This window comes from Coregonus clupeaformis, unplaced genomic scaffold, assembly GCF_020615455.1.
Source record: "Coregonus clupeaformis isolate EN_2021a unplaced genomic scaffold, ASM2061545v1 scaf1857, whole genome shotgun sequence".
NCBI lineage: Eukaryota > Metazoa > Chordata > Actinopteri > Salmoniformes > Salmonidae > Coregonus > Coregonus clupeaformis.
In genome coordinates this window covers 26,578-49,859 of record NW_025535311.1, presented here as the reverse complement: position 1 = coordinate 49,859, position 23,282 = coordinate 26,578, and the positions used below count along the sequence as shown (strand labels likewise).

Below are 23,282 nucleotides of genomic sequence, written 5' to 3'. Positions count from 1 at the left end.
CTGCTGGTTCAACATCTCATTACACCTGCTGGTCCAACATCTCATTACACCTGCTGGTCCAACATCTCATTACACCTGCTGGTCCAACATCTCATTACACCTGCTGGTCCAACATCTCATTACACCTGCTGGTCCAACATCTCATTACACCTGCTGGTCCAACATCTCATTACACCTGCTGGTCCAACATCTCATTACACCTGCTGGTCCAACATCTCATTCCAAAATCATGGGCATTAATATGGAGTTGGTTCCCCCTTTGCTGCTATAACAGCCTCCACTCTTCTGGGAAGGCTTTCCACTAGATGTTGGAACATTGCTGCGGGGACTTGCTTCCATTCAGCAACAAGATAATTAGTGAGGTCGGGCACTGATGTTGGGCGATTTAAAAAAAAGTATCTATATCCACAGTAAAACGAGTCCTATATCGACATAACCTGAAAGGCCGCTCAGCAAGGAAGAAGCCACTGCTCCAAAACCGCCATAAAAAAGCCAGACTACGGTTTGCATCTGCACATGGGAACGAAGATCATACTTTTTGGAGAAATGTCCTCTGGTCTGATGAAACAAAAATAGAACTGTTTGGCCATAATGACCATCGTTATGTTTGGAGGAAAAGGGGGGTTGCTTGCAAGACAAAGAACACCATCCCAACCGTGAAGCACAGGGGTGGCAGCATTATGCTGTTGGGGTGCTTTGCTGCAGGCGGGACTGGTGCACTTCACAAAATAGATGGCATCATGAGGAATGAAAATTATGTGGATATATTGAAGCAACATCTCAAGACATCAGTCAGGAAGTTAAAGCTTGGTCACAAATGGGTCTTCCAAATGGACAATGACCCCAAGCATACTTCCAAAGTTGTGGCAAAATGGCTTAAGGACAACGAAGTCTAGGTATTGGAGTGGCCATCACAAAGCCCTGACCTCAATCCTATAGAAAATGTGTGGGCAGAACTGAAAAAGTGTATGCGAGCAAGGAGGCCTACAAACCTGACTCAGTTACACCAGCTCTGTCAGGAGGAATGGGCCAAAATTCACCCAACTTACTGTGGGAAGCTTGTGGAAGGCTACCCTAAACGTTTGACCCAAGTTAAACAATTTAAAGGCAACGCTACCAAATACTAATTGAGTGTATGTAAACTTCTGACCCACTGGGAATGTGATGAAAGACATTTCACATTCTTAAAATAAAGTGGTGATCCTAACTGACCTAAGACAGGGTATTCTTACTAGGATTAAATGTCAGGAATTGTGAAAAACTGAGTTTAAATGTATTTGGCTAAGGCGTATGTAAACTTCCGACTTCAACTGTAGATTGTAATATGTATTTTCCTGGCTTGTCTTTCCCAGTGATTTCACCCACACACTCCTACTGCTTATTATGTGACTTGTTAAGCGCATTTCTACTCCTGAAACTTTTCAGGCTTGCCATAACAAAGGGGTTGAATACTTACTGATTCAAGACATTTCAGCTTTTTATTTTTAATTACATTTGTAAAGACTTCGTAAAACATAATTCAATTTTGACATTATGGGGTATTGTGTGTAGGCCAGTGACCAAATAAATCTGAATTGTATGCATTTTAAATTCAGGCTTTAACATAACAAAATGTGGAAAAAGTCAAGGGGTGTGAATACTTTCTGAAGGCACTTTATATACCTAAAATCCGGCAAATTGAGAGCTCTCCACTAAAGTTTTACAAACAATAAAAACCTTGGCGCGCCCGAAAATATTATTAAAAAGTTTGGTCCTTGGACACAGAGGGGTTAAACACTAAAGTTACCGTCCATCTAGTGAAGAGAGGAGAACCGGACAGAGGGAGCGTAGGCCAGCATCCGTCAACGAGAGAGGGAGAAGCCCTCCACGGGATTTAACAGGTGGAAGAAACAACCAGGGAGCTCCATCGGTCCACAAGAAAAGCAGGCAGCCGGTGATGATGTAGTGGTAGCTAGCTTAGCTAGCTGTACCGACTAGCTTGGCTAACTAGCAGGTCGTTCGTCTGTCCCTCGAGGATGATGACGAATCCGGTGAACCACACAATTAAACAAGACTAGCGAGTGAAAAGGATCTGGCAACACTCATACTGTCACTGACCATTACGCAAAAAGCAAATTGAACAATAAACTTCGGTGTCTCAACACTGTAACGAACTCCGTCGTTATTCCCCAAGATCACCTCAGACCACTCTGCGCGTAACTGGACAATATGCTTGGCGCCAAACCGTACGTGGACGCGGACAGTTCTGTACGGGGACGCGGACAGTTCCAGAACGCGGACATGAGCAGAGCCACACAATAAACTAAACCCAGTCTTTAAAGTCGGGTACATTAGTAATATTCTTTTTTTATTATGTCAAACAAAAATTATTCGTTTTTTAAAACAATATTTTGAGATCTGGGCACGTATCCACAAAGCGTCTCAGAGTAGAAAATTGGTCCTCTCTCTCCACTAACCCCTAAACAGAGATACAGCATGTTGGTTGTGGTTAACACAATGACAACTAATTCTTGAATGTACATATGCCGCACTCTCAGAGAAATAAGTAGTACTGCTAGGTTTTACACAGTCAAATGTAACAAATAACTACATTTTTTATAAAGAACTGTACACATGATACATTTGTAACATCAATATAAAAAATTGTTTAAAAAAATAAATCCAGTAATATGAGATCTGTATGTAAAACATTTACCTTTGAATTTAGCAGATGTTTTTGTCCAGGGCCTGGTATCCCAAAAGCATCTTAAGGCTAAGTTCATCGTTAGAACCTTCGTAGGAGCATCGTTAAATCTCTGAACTGTTTCCCAAAACCATCGTTATTAACGTTGCACTTGAAAACGCTCATATTCTAACACCTGCCTCAGACCACTTGTAGAACAGCCAAGTGCGTCGATAGATGCTTTTTTGCCCTCCCGCGTCACTTTATACACAGAAGATCTCCGCTAAACATAGAATCACATGGTATATCCGTCTCTCTGTGACCGCCGATAAATTCTGAACCAAGTTGACCCCAAATACAAAGTTGCAAATGTCTTTGCAATTGATGCAAACAAGCGACGTATAAAATGATGCTTAGTTCAAATTGATTAGTTCAAATTGACAGATTAATTTATTTAACATGAATAACAAGACGATTTTGAGGTAGGAAGTGCTTCTGTTATCAAGTAACCTGCTGGAATAGGCTACTGAGGATGGGGTCATAATTTCAATCAATGAATCAAATATTAATAATATGGATATGAACTGATTAGGACAATGCTTGTCAACAACAGCCAGGTATTTTTTTTTTTTTACCTGTTGCCTAACTCTCTCTCTCTCTCTCTCTCTCTCTCTCTCTCTCTCTCTCTCTCTCTCTCTCACACACACACACACACACACACACACACACACACACACACACACACACATCGACTATGAAATGATCGACTATGAAAAGGCAACTGACATTTACTCCTGAGATGCTGACCTGTTGCAACCTCTATAACCACTGTGATTATTATTTGACCCTGCTGGTCATCTATGAACATTTGAACATCTTGAAGAATGATCTGGCCTTAATGGCCATGTACTGTTATAATCTCCCCCCAGCACAGCCAGAAGGGGACTGGCCACCCCTCAGAGCCTGGTTCCTCTCTAGGTTTCTTCCTAGGTTCCTGCTTTTCTAGGGAGTTTTTCCTAGCCACAGTGCTTCAACATCCGAACATGCGCTGTTCGGCCCGAGATGACCGTTAGAGCCAATGACCTTCAAATGAAATTGTATTTCTCACATGCGCTAAATACAACAGCTGTACACTTTACCGTGAAATGCTTACTAACGAGCCCTTTCCCAACAATGCAGTTAAAAAGTAAGAAAAATTAGCTAAATAAAAAAAGGAAATAGTAACACAATGAAATAACAATAACGAGGCTATAAGGAGTACCAGTACTGAGTCAATGTGCAGGGTACCAGGTAGTTGAGGTAATAACTAGACTATATACAAGGAGTACCAGTACTGAGTCAATGTACAGGGTACCAGGTAGTTGAGGTAATAAATAGACTATTTACAAGGAGTACCAGTACTGAGTCAATGTGCAGGGGTACCAGGTAGTTGAGGTAATATGTACATGTAGGTAGGGGTAAAAGTGACTAGGCAATCAGGATAGAGATTACATCTCCTCATCCAGGGAGTGCACACACACACACTCACTGACACACACACACACACACACACACACACACACACAGGGAATGTTGTGTTTGTTTGATAATGTTTCAGGACTATGAAAATGGAAAAAATGATTAGCCTATGGATTATGAAAACAACAAAAATAAATGGGAAAATGGGAGAGGAGAAATGACTAGAGACAGTGTTGTTTAACTCACTGACCATGACCCATGAGTTCTTCTTACCTTTGTTCAGTAGAAAAGTCTCCCTCTCTAAACAGTATAGGTAGATGCATAGACCGGTCACTCTTCATGGACACACAGCTGGGTACAGGGGAGGCTGGTCTCTCCTGCTTGATTGGGCTTCAACACAACAGAGACAAACATTACGTCTCTCATCTATTCTGAGCTCAGATGGCGAAACAAGAGTTTCATTCCAAAACGCTATATATAAATTTTCAGAAATGTTGGTCAATTAGCTTTTATTGTTTAAAGAAATTATTAAACCACTACAAGGCTTTATAAAGGCGTCTAAAGTGTGTAATTTCCACTTTAAAATGTCAGACTTGATTTTCCCTGATGAAAAATTTATCAACCCCTACAGAAAATATCCCTTAATTATAATCCACATAAAAATGCACATTTGCTATTGCTGCAGGATTGTTTTCCTGCTGTGAGAAACTGGGTCAAATGAAGATATGGCATCTGTAAATGCATTCATCTTAAGGTAGCTAGGTGAGACGACCACGTATCACAGTCAAATATACAGGATACGAACATTACATTCCAGCAAAACAATGGTTTTAAATCACATCTCAAATCTACAATAGTTACATTGAAGGTACCCATAAGTAATCATTTCTGATGAAAAAACACAAATGTGATTTTCTTTCTCCTATATAGCACTTTGGAATATAAATTCTTAAACAATATTTTCAGCTCACCTCTTAGTTTTGGTGTCATGTCCCCCAAAGAGACTCATTTTAGAGGCAGGGCCCCCCTCTCTCTCCCCAGAGAGACTCATTTTAGAGGCAGGGCCCCCCTCCTCTCTCTCCCCAGAGAGACTCATTTTAGACCACTGACCCCTAAACAGAGATGCAGCATGTTGGTTGTGGTGAACACAGTGACAACTCATTCTAGAATGTCAATTGTTCTCTTTTATTCATGATCTCTCAAAAATAAAACAGTTTACTAATAGATACATCCAAACAGTCAGGTGATTTAATGCAATTACTTTTTCTAGCCCAATGACTACTCAAAACCCACCAACAAGGCCTGAAAACTAGGCCAAAACATAGCCCCTGATAGCCTGGGCAAGATGTAGGCAAGATGTAAGCTGAATGATTTAGCAGCTTGCTTAGTTCAAATTGACAGATTAATTTATTTAACATGAACAGCAAGACGATGTTGAGGTAGGAAGTGCTTCTGTTGCCCAGTAGCCTGCTGGAATAGGCTACTGAGGATGGGGTCGTAATTTCAATCAGTATTAAATATTAATAATATGGATATGAACTGAATAGGCCTATGCTTGTCAACAACAGCCAGGTTATTTTTATACCTGTAGCCTAATCTGGCTGACTGTTACCTTCAATCTAATGCATTCTAACATCTGATCAGCAATTGCAATAGAACTGTGACCATGATGACACTTGATAACTTCCAATTGAATTAACTTAACACGGCCATTAATAATTACATAATAACACAAGGCTACAACAACAATAAACTGAAGTTATAGGCTTAGATTATTGTTCAGAAATACTTAGAAATACTCACTTTATTTTTTAGTTCTCTCCATATCGTGTTTTCTGATCTGTCGTCTCAAAATGGATCCTGTACAAAAGAACAACTTTACTTTCTGTTTCAGCTCAACCGTCTCCCCATCCTGATAATAAAGTGTTTTATTGGTATCTTCCACTAGATGGCAGTAAACACCTGCTGTAACTAGACTTTACAACAGTAAGTGTTCGGTTTCTTGGTCCTGGTGACTCCTGGGAAGTGTCTCAGAGGAGGAGTGCTGACCTAGGATCAGGTCCCCCTGTCCATGTAATCTTATTCATTATGATTGTTTTGTCTCATGTCTCTTTATATTAATATAGCCTGGGTACTATGTAGCTGTATTGAAATCACCTTGTTTTATAACCTTCTTTGTTGCTCAGTGGTACTTCAATTGGCCGGACCATGCCCAATTCTTTCACACAGTAATGCTCCAGCATCCACTCAGAGCTTATGCATCTAATGCATTCCTCAAATACTGCAGAGTTGTTAAGCAAGTCCCTGAGATCGTCATGTTCAACCACGTTTATTTGCTTATTTGTAAGATGAAACCTGAGGGGATCACTGTAGTGTGTCATAAATGCATCCAAAATGGTTCTGAGGTCCTCAACAATGCTATTCTGTACCGTAGCTGGGATGCAGTGTTCTTTCCTGATTTTCAAAATAAAAAGACAGATATTGTTTTTGAGACCTTCAATTAGCTGCTCAGTGTTGATCTCTGTGGCTTGAACATATTCAGCCTCTGGCAGACTCTCTACATCACTCATGTCATCTTCAATGGGATCAGTCCCCGTCTCAAATTCATCATGAGGGCAATTCTCATCTAAGTTGGGGCTTAAAAGCTCTGTGGTTTTGGTAGATGTGTGACCGATAGTTGCTGAAACATCTATTTGTTTTCCCACACCCATTAATTCCACGGGTAATTAGAAAATGTGGTTCATGCTGGTGATAGAGGCCAATATGTGTGAGTCGTCTGGACACAAAGACAGTATGCTCGTTGCAAAGTGGACAATTGAATAGAGTTGGCATTCTTCAGAAAGATTGTGAACCTTGGAATGATGGGATGGAATCATGGAGATCATTGGTACTCAGCCACTTGCAGACATCATCAAGGGACCAGTCTTCCACAGCCACACTCAAATTAAAGTTGACACATGAAGCAAAAGTGAAGAAAAAAATGTGTCTTTCCAGACAACCACCTTTCCTCCTAATTTGTATTTATGGTTGTTCCATAAAGAAGCAGAGCTTGTCAGGAATGGTGAAGATGTCTGTCTCTTTCTGCAGTCCCACATTTAAGTGTTGACTCAGATAATATGATGCTCCAAATGGGGCATTAAGTTCTTCTTCCATGTCAACCCAAATTGGCCTATTAGAGTTCTCAATAAAGAGAGTCTATTTGGGCAGTTATAAAGGCTTCTTGCTATAATTACATGTTAGGGAGCTTTAATCCTCCCTTCTAAGCCTTTACCTGTAATCTAGCTTGGTTCATCCTCACCCTTTTAATAGTCCAAATGAATAATTTTGTCTATGGTGTTAAAGGTGTAGGCAGGTATGGACAGTGGAAACATGCTGATGATGTAATTCAGTTTAGGAGCTTTAACCATCTTCATAACATGTGGCCTACCCCACAATGAGATTTGTAGCTTGTCCCAGTTCTTCATCTGGAGTTGAATTTTGTTCAAACACTGTATTGATTGATTGATTGATTGATTGACTGCAAATACATTCATTCACCATTCAGTTAGTATTGGAAAAGACAAAGGAATTACACAGAACACACTATAATCACACTGTATTGATTGATTGATTCACTATTCAGTTAGTATTGGATTGACAAAGGAGTAACACAGAACACACTATAATCACACTTCAAATACATCCAAAGACTTTCTAGAGGCTAACCTGTTAGTAGATCCATAGCGAGCTTTAAACATTGTCTTGCTTTGGTCTGAAATACAGAGGACAGAACAATCCGCCCCAATACACCAACCTGAAAGACATCAATTAGACATAAACAACATGAGTATTCAATATCAAATGCATCTAGCTAAACTGATCTGTTTTATATATTCTTCTTTTTGTCAAGTCGAACATAATCTACATTGGGTCATCTGTGTGTGTGTGTGTGTGTGTGTTACCTGTTCGTGGTGGTTGATACATTTTTCTATCCGAGCTCACAGCTCCCAAACTCTCCACCACTTAACTGGACAGGGGCAGGATAAGCCAGGTACTAACGGGAGGAGGATGGAAGGAGATGGTGAGAAAGTATATCATGGGTTTAAATGACTACAATTTCTCAATATTGAGTCTAGCTAGCTAAAGTTAGCTAACGTTACAGTAACTTTAACTAGCTAGCTACTGTAGCTAACGTTAGCTAAAACGTACCAACATTTATACAACAATTACCAGCTAACATTACAGGCTATGTAGCTTGGCTAGCTGATGAAAAACCAAGAGTACATTACATCATGTATTGTTTTTAAGTTATTTGATAGTAGTTTGATGAATTATTATCTTAGCTAGCGAATAGCTAAGGTATCACTCACCTTTCACGTCAATCCGTTGCAAGTCATCTCTTATTGGTCGCGTCTCTCCAACCATCCGCGCGCTTCCCGCTTCCAGTTGTCTTTTCACCAACGGTCTCAATTTGAATTCTGCGCTCGAGCGCCCTTTACTCACGAGGGCGCTGCTGGTTCCAAACCGAACCCCTCTTTTGAAAAGGCTTCTTCAAAGAACCCCTGAAGTCTACAACGGTTCAACAACGAGCTGATGGCAGAGTATAGGCTTGGAAATTCATCTTAAGGTATATTTTTTACCTTATATTATCCTAAAGGATCCTACAGGAAGCTTTTCTTTTAAGAGTGTAGTTCACGTTTACTCATTTATCTGCAAAACCATGCCTTCCGAGTTGTAAAGGGGTGGCCAGCCACATAATTAGTTTTAAAAGTCTACCATGACAACAACTATCCCATTGACTATATCCAGTAATAGTTTCTTATTGTTCTAGTTAAGATCTCACAACACAGTTACGCTACTACAATTAAGGCATAAGACATAAGTATATATCATTTGAAAATGCAGACAAAATTGGCTTGAACTTGTCGTGTAATAACAATTTTGAAAAACACTAAAAAGGTTGTATTCTCCCCAAGGTCAATACTTCAAAAAATAATGAATCATAAAATGTTTGTCCTCTGTAGTTGCGTGTCTTTCTTTTTTACTTGTATTTGAATCCACTTACAAGGCAAATGCTCGTTGTCCAATCAAATCACGCAATCTACAGATGGTGCTGTCAACCAAAGAAAACTTTATTGATTGGCACATTTTCTGTTCAGAGACACTGAGAAATAACAACCAGGAAAGATAAATCATAGAAAGATATGTTTATTTACATATTACAACAATTGTATAGCCTAGGTTTCATTTACAAACAGACACATTCACTACATTTGTTCAATTATTCACTTAATTACTTATATTATTTTCAGTAAACTCTTATTCTATAACATTTATTGTTTTAACATTCACACTGCTAGTTTTACACATTATATTTTTATATATATATACACACTACCTTCATTTATATAAATATAATATATAATGATCAATATATAACCATATAATATATATATATATATATATAGCATTTACTATATAGACACACACACACACACACACACACACACACACAGCTAAGGTGAAGAAGGTGAGCTTGGCTGTTACACCAGCTAAGGTGAAGAAGGTGAGATTGTCTGTTACACCAGCTAAGGTGAAGAAGGTGAGATTGGCTGGTACACCAGCTAAGGAGAAGAAGGTGAGATTGGCTGTTACACCAGCTAAGGTGAAGAAGGTGAGATTGGCTTGAACACCAGCTAAGGTGAAGAAGGTGAGATTGGCTGTTACACCAGCTAAGGTGAAGAAGGTGACATTGGCTTGAACACCAGCTAAGGAGAAGAAGGTGAGATTGGCTGTTACACCAGCTAAGGAGAAGAAGGTGAGATTGGCTGTTACACCAGCTAAGGAGAAGAAGGTGAGATTGGCTATTACACCAGCTAAGGTGAAGAAGGTGAGATTGTCTGGAAGACCAACAAAGTCCCCTGTCCCCGAGTTGAAGAGGACACATTTACATTTACATTTTAGTCATTTAGCAGACGCTCTTATCCAGAGTGACTTACAGGAGCAATTAGGGTTAAGTGCCTTGCTCAAGGGCACATTTACGTATTTTTATCCAGAGCGACTTACAGGACAATTAGGTTAAGTGCCTTGCTCAAGGGCACATCGTCATTTAGCAGACGCTCTTATCCAGAGCGACTACAAATTGGTGCATTCACCCTATAGCCAGTGGGATAACCACTTTACAATATTTTTTTATTTATTTATTTTTTATTTTATTCAGTTGATATGCCATACCATACATCTACAATGTAGGATCATAGGTTTGTGCAATTTCTATGTACTTTCAGAGAAAAGGAGTTAGTGCTGGAAAAAGATGGTCCCTTGTCCCAACCGGTGGAGACAGAGGTCTTTCAGACCTTTTCCTGGAGTGAGACTCTGGCGTGGGCAGAGGAGAAGGCACCTTTGATGACCACCTGTTAGAGGGCAACCCTTCCCCAGGCCAGAAACCTCAAAGTAGACCTCATCAAAGGTAGAGAAATCACCACAATGTGAGGATTAACCCAATATCATGTTCACACTAGATGTCCAATATCAATCATTTCACAATTGACATGTTGTATATAGTTGTACCGTTTCTACAAGTCAATTAGTAAAGTAAGTACAACTCTGACATGTAAGCCTTGTCCGAGACAAAAGACAAAACTAAGAGAAGAAACCTTCTAATGTCTCCTCTTTTCAGAGACGACTTTCAACGTAAGAAGCAGGACCTCCTTGACAGAGGGACATGGATGGTGCTGTCAATGGCCTTGTTCACCAGCAGGCAAAATAAAATGACGTTTGTACCAACATGCCTGGAGATGGAGCTGTGGAGGGGAGGATGCTGTGAGAAGATATTCTTCACTCTGAACTCCATGGCCATCTGCCTATGTTCTGATGCCACTAGAGGACATGTTAACAGGTTGAGGGTCGGCAATGATACCCAGATCATGAAGTGGAAGAAACAGGCTGAGGTAAGTGTGAGTCTTAAACATATGTAAACACAATTTTGATTCATTGATTCATTGATTCAACACAACAATTTCATAATTCTATTATTTCATTGAATTTCTCATCTCAGTCAGGATGCTCTCGAATAGGCTTTGTCGTGCCCTCTCCACATCTTATACTTTTCTCATATTTTGTGTGTTCTTTCTTCCATATGGGAATGAATGCTGACAAATAAATGCTCATATTATTTTATTGATGAAGTATTCCACTAAATGAAAGAAGATAGAAATGAACTTTTGACCAATGCTAGCTGATAATATTTACTCTTCCATATGCGTTGTGTTCTTACATCTTCTTCAGTATGAGGTCTGGGATGTACACCATGTGATTTTCTTTGCCATATGCCTTTTTCAACAGCTTTTCTCTTTCTTTCTCCCTCTGTTTCTTTTCGTTATAGTTCCTTGCCACCTCGTCCAGGTGGGCTTTCACCCTCTCCTTATTCTTCCTCACTTCTTCCTTACTCTCTGCTTTTCTAGCTCTGAGCAGTTCTTTTACTTTGTTCTTCTCCAACAAGTCTCTTTCTTTCCTCTCCTTTTTCTCCTGCTTTGCCCTGACTCTCTGGGCGCGTTTAGTTTCCATCTGAAAGAGAAAGTCCATACATGTTGGTCAGTGATCTGAAATATTATTATTACTCCTTCTCTAGCATGCAGTCAACTTAATCTGTTGAATCTGATAGTATAACCATTAGGAGGTGACTTATGACCTCCCTGAACTGTGACTGGTTAAATGGAGTACTGTACCTGTGCCTGCTCTTGCTCTCTGAACCTCAGGACAGTCTGCATCTGGTAGCAGCTTTATGTACGCCTCCTTCATCCTCTCCACCACATCCCTCTTCTCTATTGCCCATCTCTCTTTGTCCCTTTGCATTTTCTCAATTTCACTACTCTTTCTCTCCCGCTCCTCTGTAATCTTCCAGTTCTCCTTCTCCATCTCTCTCTTTTCCATCTCCCATCCCTTCTTCTCTTGTCCATTCAGGCACAGAATCCTCATCTTTTCTCTTTCCAGAGCCTCTATCGCTCTCTCCTTCTCTCTCAGCTCAATTATCCACTCCTCTGCTGCCCTGCGTGCTCCTCCTCTTAATCTCCTCCTTCTCCTTCATCCATCTTTCCCCGTTGATCCAAGAGGCTTCGTGGGCCAGCCTTGGCCTTGGCCCATCTCCCCTGTCCTCCTTCCAGGCTACTAGGGTCTGATTCCTCTCCTGGTCTGCTTTGGCCAAAGCTGTCTCCAAACCATTTCTTATGAGGTTCCATCCATTCCTCTCTCTCACCCTCTCCTTCCCCACCCTTTCATTCTCAGCTAACAGTCTCTTCTTGTTCTCCACTGTCACCTTCCATAACTTGGCCAAGACATCTTCACCTTTGATATCTTGTCCACCATTGTTTGTTTGTCGGTCGCTGCGCTTTCTCTCTGTTTGTCCATCACCTCTCGCTGCCTTTCATTCTCAGCTAACAGCCTCGTGTTCTCCACGGTCAACTTCCCCTATCTTGGCCAAGTGCAGTATGTTCTGCACCTTCAGCTTTGCCATCTTGAGCTCCATCTTTTTTCTGTCTGACACTGCGCTTTCTCTCTGTTTGTCCGACACCTCTCTCACCCTTTCATTCTCAGCTGACAGCCTCGTGTTCCTCCACGGTCAACTTCCCTATCTTGGCCAAGTGCAGTATGTTCTGCACCTTCAGCTTTGCCATCTTGAGCTCCATATTTTTTCTGTCTGACACTGCACTTTCTCTCTGTTTCTCAAACAACTCTCTCTCCAGCTTCCACTGGTAGCAGTTTACCTCAATAGAAGCCTCAGTCTCCCTTATCTGTCTCAGCAACTCTTCAATTAGCCTTTCTCTTTCTTGCTCTGGTTCCACCCCTCACCTTGTTGACTTCCTCCAACACCTCTCTCTGCAGCTTCCACCGGTAGTGGTCTACCTTGTTACAAGTCTCAATCTCCTTTCTCATTCTCAGCAGCCCCCTCCATTTCTCTTTGTCTTTCTATCTCTCGTTCCCCCCTCATCTTGTTGCCTTTCTCCATCTCTCCTCACTTTCAGTCATCTCTTTCTCCATCTCAATGACTTCTCTCTGCATCAATATGTATGGAGAAACATGTATTCCTTATTTTTTTTATTTTGTGTGAATCTTTTCCATGTCATTTTGTTAAAACTGTCTGGCCATGCCAGTTTTTCCAACTTCAGTTACCTTCAGGCTAACTGGTATAATTTATTAAATGGTAATAAGTAGGCCTACCTTCACTGATTTCCTTAGAAGTCAAACACTTTTACACATTATTATGTTCTAACTCACCTCTCCTCCGCGATATCTGTCCACTTATGAAGATTTAAAATGATATACACTTGAGTAGTTTTGGTGTGGTGAATGGATATGCTGGTTGTTTTCTTTGGTTTGGAACTTGTTGTAGCCAAGTTCTAATTCCAAATTCTATGGTTGTAGCCTAGCTTAATTGTTGAGTCATAATGAGATTGGAATATTGGCTTGAATTCTGTATTATGGACAAAAATCTCAGAATTCTGAAGATTTTAGAATTATATTTAAAAATTATTGTTTGTCATACATTCTATATACATCAGTCTAGCCCTTGGATGCTCTCTCAGAGTTATAAGTCTTATATTCTCAGCCCAAAAGAAATTTGGTCTATTTCAAAAATATTCAAAATAAGGATTACTTTGTAAGTATTGGTTGTCATGGTGCCGTGAGGAAGCCTAGGCAGAGAGCTCTGTTAATATGTGACCGACTCCCCCACCCCACACACACACACACACACACTCACTTAAAGACCTTGAAGTTTGGTTTGGAAACAACATCACTATTTGTCCTGGCAATGAAGGTCTGTCTTCTGGAACACTCATGAAAAAGAGAATGGTTTTCGTTTAAGTTGTCCACTTTAAAACCCTTCAGCTTCTTCTCGCTGAGTTGCTTAAGGACACGGTAGCTTGGTGGCGAGGAGGCACAAGATAGGTCCTTAAAATAACATAACTAAGGCTACTTAACACTGTAGAAACTCTGGAATCACACTTTGTTGGCCTAAAGACACCCACAATCTCTCCTTCTATCTCGGTACATTCTGTGTTGCACCAACGAGTGTTCAGTCCTTGCACACCATATAATGGAGGGTGTCATTCCAAAATACCCCTTTGCTGCATTGAACCTGCTAATTACCGAGACAGTTGAACGTTAAAATGATTGAGAATGACTTTCACCACTAAATAAACTTCCACAGTTTGACAAAGACACATCAGGGGAAAACAGCTACTCATATTAAAAACCTTTCATTATGGCGATAGCTATTTGCTGCAGTGACTGAGAGCCAATTGAGGCCCAGTATTCTCAGTGCTTCTGGGGCCTGTGCAGTGCAGGTGAATGGTGTGCGTGTGTGTATGTGTGAAATGTAGGATTGTCTGAGCACAAACAGAGCTACTTATTTTGGCAACGCATGAAGCAGAGTTAGCAAACAGCTTGAGTGATGAATGACAGGCTGCTAGGAGAGGCAGAGAACCCAAAGATCCTTCCTCACTCACACTCCCAGAAAAAAGCTTTTGAGTTGCTGTGGATCCAGTGGTTTGTGTGTGTGTGTGTGTGTGTGTGTGTGTGTGTGTGTGTGTGTGTGTGTGTGTGTGTGTGTGTGTGTGTGTGTGTGTGTGTGTGTTTGGTGCGCACGAGGCAGGCTGCCTCTGCCAACTCCTAATGAAAGTGTTGCTGAGGAGGAGAGTGATAACTCTATACAGATGTGCCTCAACTCACCTGTGTGTTTGTATTTGTGTGTGTGTGTGTGTGCGTGTGGGGGCGGGGGGTTTGGTGTGGAGGAGGGATGGGAGGGGGGTATGATGAACACATGACATCTGTCTGTTGACACAGGTGAGAGCTCCAGCCTCTAGCCCAGCCAGACTAGAAAACACTCATCTGAAATTGGACAATAAACTACAGTTTGTAATGAAATACAGGAATGTGTCTTTACCGGTTACTGCCACCACTGAGCTTTCTACATCTGAATGAGTTTTCTACAGAGATGAAGCACAGTGGTCAAACAGCAGTGTTGACACTGTGACTATGGTGGGGCTGTTAAGCATGAAACACACTGAGAATCTCACTGCCGATATACTGCCGATGAGTACTTACTTTACATTACTGACTTTATTGTCCCCATGGGGACATTTTGTTGCACTATCATGCACATTTTTAAAGTGGCGTTTATACAGTAGACAACAAATTGACAATACAAAATTCATAACAGTTACATACAGTATATATCAATGAAAGAGACTAGCCTACTGGCCTTACTGGTGGATAGGAACATTAGCCCAAGCTGTTTAGGAGGGATATCACACCTGGCACAAATGTTTTTCTAGTTCTGTTTTTCCTGCCGGGGTGCCCCTATACCCTGCACCCAGAGGGGAGTAGTTCAAAGTTCAGGTACGGGGGTGGCTTGGGTCTAAAATGTTTTTGTGAGCCTTGCTGAGGGCTCTGAACTTAAAGATCTCATCACCTTGCTTGCTGTGGTGATAATCCTTCTCAGCATATTTTTCTGTCTGATAGTGGCATTGCCAAACCAACAAACAATGCAAAAAGTTTAAATACTAAGATTTGTAAAACACAGTCAGTATAGTACAGTTAACATTAAAAGATCCCAGCTTTTTTGAGAAAGTACAGTCTCTGTTGACTCTTTTTGTAAATCAGGTCTGTAGATTTACTCTACTGAAGCTTATTGTCTAAGTGGACAGTCAGATATTTGTATTCCTCTACAATCTCTATGTTCTGACCTCTGATAGATGTTGCAGAGGTGGGGTGTTGTTCGCTTCCTGAAGTCTATCTATGCACATCTCTTTGATCTTGTTGGTATTGAGGACCAAGTGTGATTCATCACACCATCCTACAAAGTCATTTAGTACTGGGCCATGACAGATGGAGGCCGTTCCTTCTCTTGTTAGAACAAAAATGGTACCTGCTGCGTGCCGACCCAGTAGCAACGAACCTACCGATTCTACTTGTAGAATAGCAATGCTTGTCAGTGGCCAATAACTTGACTTTGAGCCAGTCAGAGAGCACGAAACCCCATGTGGGGGAGCCAGCAATTATTTATTTTTAAAGAGGGCATTTTCTGCGTACATCCACAGATGAGCCAGACACACTTCATATGCAATGTAGGCTATGGGACGGTAGCTAGATAAGTGCACAGATGCAATACACACAACACTAAATACTTCCTCCAAGACAGCTAACCACTGTAGTTAGTATTGCCATTATAATTAAATCACAATGGATTAGATAGTTTCCATTAAACAGCTGCCTGTGTTAGCTGCCTAGTTAGTGCAATGTCCTAGCTAGCTATGTTGTGCTAGCTAGCGAATATGCTAACATTAACTAGTTAGCTAAACATTTGGCTATGGGCTGGCACTGGCAATATGGGATTATGGAGAGTGCCTTAAATTGTTTCTTCATCATCTTGCTAGGTAGTTATCTAGTAGTGGCCATCTGGCTAGTATCAACAAGGGCTTTGTACAAAATAACGACATTAGAGCAGATAACTTGAAATCTAGACCATAAGCAATACGCATATATATGCATTGCCAAACAACGCTACTACCACCTTCTGGTTTGGAGTATTTTAACAAGGCTGAGTGGCTGACGACTTCCAAGGTCTTTGCTGTGTGAACAAATACAGTGTGAATACATTAGTGAATACATAAAATATGTATTCACTAACTGTAAGTCGCTCTGGATAAGAGCGTCTGCTAAATGACTAAAATGTAAATGTAAATGAACACATAAGAGATTGACTGCCGACACTGTTCAGAGGTGCTAAGTAGCTGTAGCTCAGCTGGTAGAGCACGGCGCTTGTAACGCCAAGGTAGTGGGTTCGATCCCCGGGACCACCCATACACAAAAAAAATTATGCACGCATGACTGTAAGTCGCTTTGGATAAAAGCGTCTGCTAAATGGCATATTATTATTATTATAAGTACTAAATAAAGGTGAAATATAAATAAATAAAAAACTGTCGGCAGGCAAACGTTTGACAATCCAACCGGTGTGTCTGAGCTTTTAGAGGAGGGGGAGACACCCTTCTGTGCGTCTGTCACAGCTGAAGACTAACACAGAGGAAGAGGGCTGTTGGTCTGAGAGGAGGAGTGAAAAGGAAGGTAGGGGGAGAGATCAGGGCCTAAAGTGCTTAACAGTCCAGAGAGAGGAGTGTGAGAAAGCCATCAAGGAGACCACACCTCTGTTAAAATGAAGAAGCACCAGTAACTACAACCACAACCCCCTCTGCTTCCTCCCCTGGCCCCTCTCTACTATCCCCTCATTACCACTGGTGGTCCTGGAGGTAGAGCTCAGTGTTGCCAGATTGCGTAGTTTCACACCTAAAAGAAATGCGATGCAAGAAACATACAAATCCCGCCCACCCAGCTCACAGAGAAATCTGTTAAAATGTGGCTACTTTTTAGTGGATTGGGCAGGATTTTGGTTCTGATTGTGCTAGAAAGTGGCAATAGAATCTGGCAACACTGGTAGAGCTATACCAGCCTTGGGGTGGGGAAATCAATCAATTTTATTTTATATAGCCCTTCTTACATCAGCTAATATCTCGAAGTGCTGTACAGAAACCCAGCCTAAAACCCCAAACAGCTAGTAATGCAGGTGTAGAAGCACGGTGGCTAGGAAAAACTCCCTAGAAAGGCCAAAACCTAGGAAGAAACCTAGAGAGGAACCAGGCTATGAGGGGTGGCCAGTCCTCTTCTGGCTGTGCCGGGTGGAGATTATAACAGAACCATGCCAAGATGTTCAAAAATGTTCATAAGTGACAAGCATGGTCAAATAATAATCAGGAATAAATCTCAGTTGGCTTTTCATAGCCGATCATTAAGAGTTGAAAACAGCAGGTCTGGGACAGGTAGGGGTTCCATAACCGCAGGCAGAACAGTTGAAACTGGAATAGCAGCAAGGCCAGGCGGACTGGGGACAGCAAGGAGTCACCACGGCCGGTAGTCCCGACGTATGGTCCTAGGGCTCAGGTCTCTCAGTTGGCTTTTCATAGCCGATCATTAAGAGTTGAAAAACAGCAGGTCTGGGACAGGTAGGGGTTTCGTAACCGCAGGCAGAACAGTTGAAACTGGAATAGCAGCAAGCCTCCGAGCAGCCTCCAAGTATGCTTTTATATTTTCCTTTAAGTGGAAAACATCAGATTTGTTCATGTTTAGCCTCTGGAAGACTATACATAGACTGAAAACTCAGAATGGATCCTGCTGAACAACTAGCAGTGAGTAATGATAGGATGTGTCAACAGAACACTGAGGGATAGAGAGCAACTGGACATGCCTAGCTCTGGAACACAGTCCTAGTGGTGCTAGGCTTCTTCACTGGTTTATTTAGCTCTTAATGAAAGAAGAGAGAAGACAACGGAGGGAAAGACAAACAGAGAGGAAAGAGAAGGGGAAGCTGCTGGTACTTTGGGAGACGATGATGAGTTTGCTGAGGTGCCAAGATAATTCACTGTAGAACAGTAGAGGACTCCCACATACTCCCGCATAACTGACAGATCTCTGCTGCTAAGAGAGTTATAAATAACTTTATATACAAGTTATAAAACTGAACCTCAACTCTCAGTCTCAATTACAGTTCCAGCAAGTTTAAGAGTGATGTCTGACGTGATGACATCATGAGGTTTTCCAACTTCTATCCCTCGTCGCTTAAATCATCCTTCAATTTGAATTAATCTTAAATAATTGTTTGCCCGCTGATGTCTGCCTTTAAATTATAGTATGGCTATATAGGAAATGCCTTTTGGAAGTGAACCCCATCACTCAAGCTTGTGGTGTAAAGCGAGTTTTAGAAGATACATTTTCAGTGGACAACTTTCTTCTTTAATCGGTGCAATGTGCCGAGGAGTGAGGAAATACCTGGCCACAATTCCTGGCAAGCCCTGGGAGAATCTACTTCCATATGGACCATGACTTCAGATCAGTCCTTAGCAAAGCTGCACTGTTGAAAATGGTCAGACGGTAATTACTACGAATGGCTTCTTCAAACAGGTAAGATGACAGAGGTACCGGGAGTCCAAGGCCAGACTCAGCGAGATGACGGAGCACGTGGCACCCTATTCACATTGAAATACGTTTGACCAGTGCATTATATAGAGAATAGGGGGTTGTAGGAGCTATTCATCATGTTTGTGTTCTATTGATTTAATCCCTATATTTACCTGTTTAGCACCTGACTGCCCCGCTGATTTACATTTCCCCCCCATTGAATATATAAAAGGCTGCCAGGTGAATGAGAAAATTAGCTGCAATTTTTAAAGGAACCGGTTGACTTTGTCTTTTAGCTAGCTAGGTCTTTTAAATTTGCAAAAATAAAAATAAAAAGACACAATTGATGAAGGACGATGATTATGAAGACTAAATACATAAAATGTAAATGTTTGAGGACAGGGTTTTGTTCTTTCTGGATTCCACTAGAATGACGCTATTAGAGATCTCGCACATGAAGCCCTACCTAGACTGCAAGTGCCGGCATTTTTTCCTCTGGTCTAAAATAAAATATCGCAATGCCGCAGGGCAGTGATTGGGGACATTGCCCTGTGTAGGGTGGCGTCTTTCGGATGGGATGTTAAATGGGTGTCCTGACTCTCTGTGGTCACTAAAGATCCCATGGCACTTATTGTAAGAGTAGGGGTGTTAACCCCGGTGTCCTGGCTAAATTCCCAATCTGGACCCTCATACAATCATGGACACCTAATTAATATTAATAATATGCCATTTAGCAGACGCTTTTATCCAAAGCGACTTACAGTCATGCGTGCATAAATTTTTTTGTGTATGGGTGGTCCCGGGGATCGAACCCACTACCTTGGCGTTACAAGCGCCGTGCTCTACCAGCTGAGCTACAGAGGACCACATCCCCTGCTTCCAATTGGCTCATTCATCCCGCCTCCTCTCCCCTGTAACTATTCCCCAAGTCGTTGCTGTAAATTAGAATGTGTTCTCAGTCAACTTACCTGGTAAAATAAGGGTAAAATAAAAAATAAATTAAAATTGTGTGGGTGGGAACTAGTGTGCCTGAGAGCACGGACAATTTTCAACCGTTTCATATCGTACTCTTTCTGTTATTGACAATGATTTAAGAAAATAACGAAAATAAATGGACTAAAATTATTGGATTTCTCTCTTTTATTGGATTGTGTGCAATGGAATTATCCCCAGGTCACTAGTAAGTGGCATCAATAACTTTTTGTATTTGCCACTACAAACTGGTGAGATGACAGAGAGGTACCGGGAGACCCAGGTCAAGGCCAGACTCAGTGTAATAATTGATGGAGGAGTGGGAGCAGGAGAGGTGGCCAGAGAGGTGTCCAGAGAGGGATGGATGAGAGGGGGCAGGAGAGTCGGCCAGAGAGGGATGGAGGAGAAGGGGCAGGAGAATAGGCCAGAGAGGGATGGAGGAGAGGGATGGAGGAGTGGGAGCAGGAGAGGTGGCCAGAGAGGGATGGGAGGAGAGGGGCCAGGAGAGTGGGCCAGAGAGGGATGGAGGAGAGGGGGCAGGAGAGTGTGCCAGAGAGGGATGGAGGAGTGGGAGCAGGAGAGGTGGCCAGAGACGGATGGAGGAGAGGGGCAGGAGACAGCCACTGATGGGGATGAGGGGGTAAGAGCAGTGTTGCTCATCGGAGGCGTGTACCACTGACACATACACACACACACCAGAGGAGGCTGGTAGGAGGAGCTATAGGAGGATGGGCATATTGGAATGGCTGGAATGGAATAAATGGAACGGTATCAAACACATCAAACATATGGAAACTCTTCCATTTATTCCATTCCAGCCATTACAATGAGCCTGTCCTCCTATACCTCCTCCCACCAGCCTCCTCTGACACACACGTATACATAAAAACACTAGGCATTCATGCACCTAAGGGTATTCTGTTGATGCCTCTCTCTCTCTCTCTCGTTGCATCCAATGGCAGTGTACGCGATAAGCTAATGCAAGGAGCTGCTTGTGGACTTGCCATCTCTAACGCAGTTCCACCTCCGATTTGATAGAATCTAGCCCTTCACATTGCATTATCCAGTAACCACATCAACCTTTAATCCACATCTTATACTTTTCTCATATTTTGTGTGTTCTTTCTTCCATATGGGAATGAATGCTGACAAATAAATGCTCATATTATTTTATTGATGAAGTATTCCACTAAATGAAAGAAGATAGAAATGAACTTTTGACCAATGCTAGCTGATAATATTTACTCTTCCATATGCGTTGTGTTCTTACATCTTCTTCAGTATGAGGTCTGGGATGTACACCATGTGATTTTCTTTGCCATATGCCTCTTTCAACATCTTTTCTCTTTCTTTCTCCCTCTGTTTCTTTTCGTTATAGTTCCTTGCCACCTCGTCCAGGTGGGCTTTCACCCTCTCCTTATTCTTCCTCACTTCTTCCTTACTCTCTGCTTTTCTAGCTCTGAGCAGTTCTTTTACTTTGTTCTTCTCCAACAAGTCTCTTTCTTTCCTCTCCTTTTTCTCCTGCTTTGCCCTGACTCTCTGGGCGCGTTTAGTTTCCATCTGAAAGAGAAAGTCCATACATGTTGGTCAGTGATCTGAAATATGATTATTACTCCTTCTCTAGCATGCAGTCAACTTAATCTGTTGAATCTGATAGTATAACCATTAGGAGGTGACTTATGACCTCCCTGAACTGTGACTGGTTAAATGGAGTACTGTACCTGTGCCTGCTCTTGCTCTCTGAACCTCAGGACAGTCTGCATCTGGTACAGCTTTATGTACGCCTCCTTCATCCTCTCCACCACATCCCTCTTCTCTATTGCCCATCTCTCTTTGTCCCTTTGCATTTTCTCAATTTCACTACTCTTTCTCTCCCGCTCCTCTGTAATCTTCCAGTTCTCCTTCTCCATCTCTCTCTTTCCATCTCCCATCCCTTCTTCTCTTGTCCATTCAGGCACAGAATCCTCATCTTTTCTCTTTCCAGAGCCTCTATCGCTCTCTCCTTCTCTCTCAGCTCAATTATCCACTCCTCTGCTGCCTGCGTGCTCCTCCTCTTAATCTCCTCCTTCTCCTTCATCCATCTTTCCCCCCGTTGATCCAAGAGGCTTCGTAGGCCAGCCTTGGCCTTGGCCCATCTCCCCCTGTCCTCCTTCCAGGCTACTAGGGTCTGATTCCTCTCCTGGTCTGCTTTGGCCAAAGCTGTCTCCAAACCATTTCTTATGAGGTTCCATCCATTCCTCTCTCTCACCCTCTCCTTCCCCACCCTTTCATTCTCAGCTAACAGTCTCTTCTTGTTCTCCACTGTCACCTTCCATAACTTGGCCAAGGACATCTTCACCTTTGATATCTTGTCCACCATTGTTTGTTTGTCGGTCGCTGCGCTTTCTCTCTGTTTGTCCATCACCTCTCGCTGCCTTTCATTCTCAGCTGACAGCCTCGTGTTCTCCACGGTCAACTTCCCTATCTTGGCCAAGTGCAGTATGTTCTGCACCTTCAGCTTTGCCATCTTGAGCTCCATATTTTTTCTGTCTGACACTGCACTTTCTCTCTGTTTCTCAAACAACTCTCTCTCCAGCTTCCATTGGTAGCAGTTTACCTCAATAGAAGCCTCAGTCTCCCTTATCTGTCTCAGCAACTCTTCAATTAGCCTTTCTCTTTCTTGCTCTGGTTCCACCCTCACCTTGTTGACTTCCTCCAACACCTCTCTCTGCAGCTTCCACCGGTAGTGGTCTACCTTGTTACAAGTCTCAATCTCCTTTCTCATTCTCAGCAGCCCCTCCATTTCTCTTTGTCTTTCTATCTCTCGTTCCCCCCTCATCTTGTTGCCTTTCTCCATCTCCTCACTTTCAGTCATCTCTTTCTCCATCTCAATGACTTCTCTCTGCATCAATATGTATGGAGAAACATGTATTCCTTATTTTTTTTATTTTGTGTGAATCTTTTCCATGTCATTTTCTTAAAACTGTCTGGCCATGCCAGTTTTCCAACTTCAGTTACCTTCAGGCTAACTGGTATAATTTATTAAATGGTAATAAGTAGGCCTACCTTCACTGATTTCCTTAGAAGTCAAACACTTTTACACATTATTATGTTCTAACTCACCTCTCCTCCGCGATGTCTGTCCACTTATGAAGATTTAAAAAGATATACACTTGAGTAGTTATGGTGTGGTGAATGGATATGCTGGTTGTTTTCTTTGGTT

At 42.0% G+C, this 23,282-nt stretch overlaps 1 long non-coding RNA gene across 1 annotated transcript; it reads right to left on the bottom strand.

Annotated features, from left to right (window-relative positions):
• Window positions 1-5,191: 5,191 nt before the first annotated feature.
• LOC123487890 lies at window positions 5,192-8,104 on the bottom strand. Its single transcript, XR_006659895.1, has 4 exons — window positions 8,062-8,104; window positions 7,826-7,913; window positions 5,924-5,980; window positions 5,192-5,232 (listed from the first exon to the last, which is right to left on the bottom strand). It is a non-coding gene; the product is annotated as an uncharacterized LOC123487890 (long non-coding RNA).
• Between the last annotated feature and the right edge of the window lie 15,178 nt (window positions 8,105-23,282).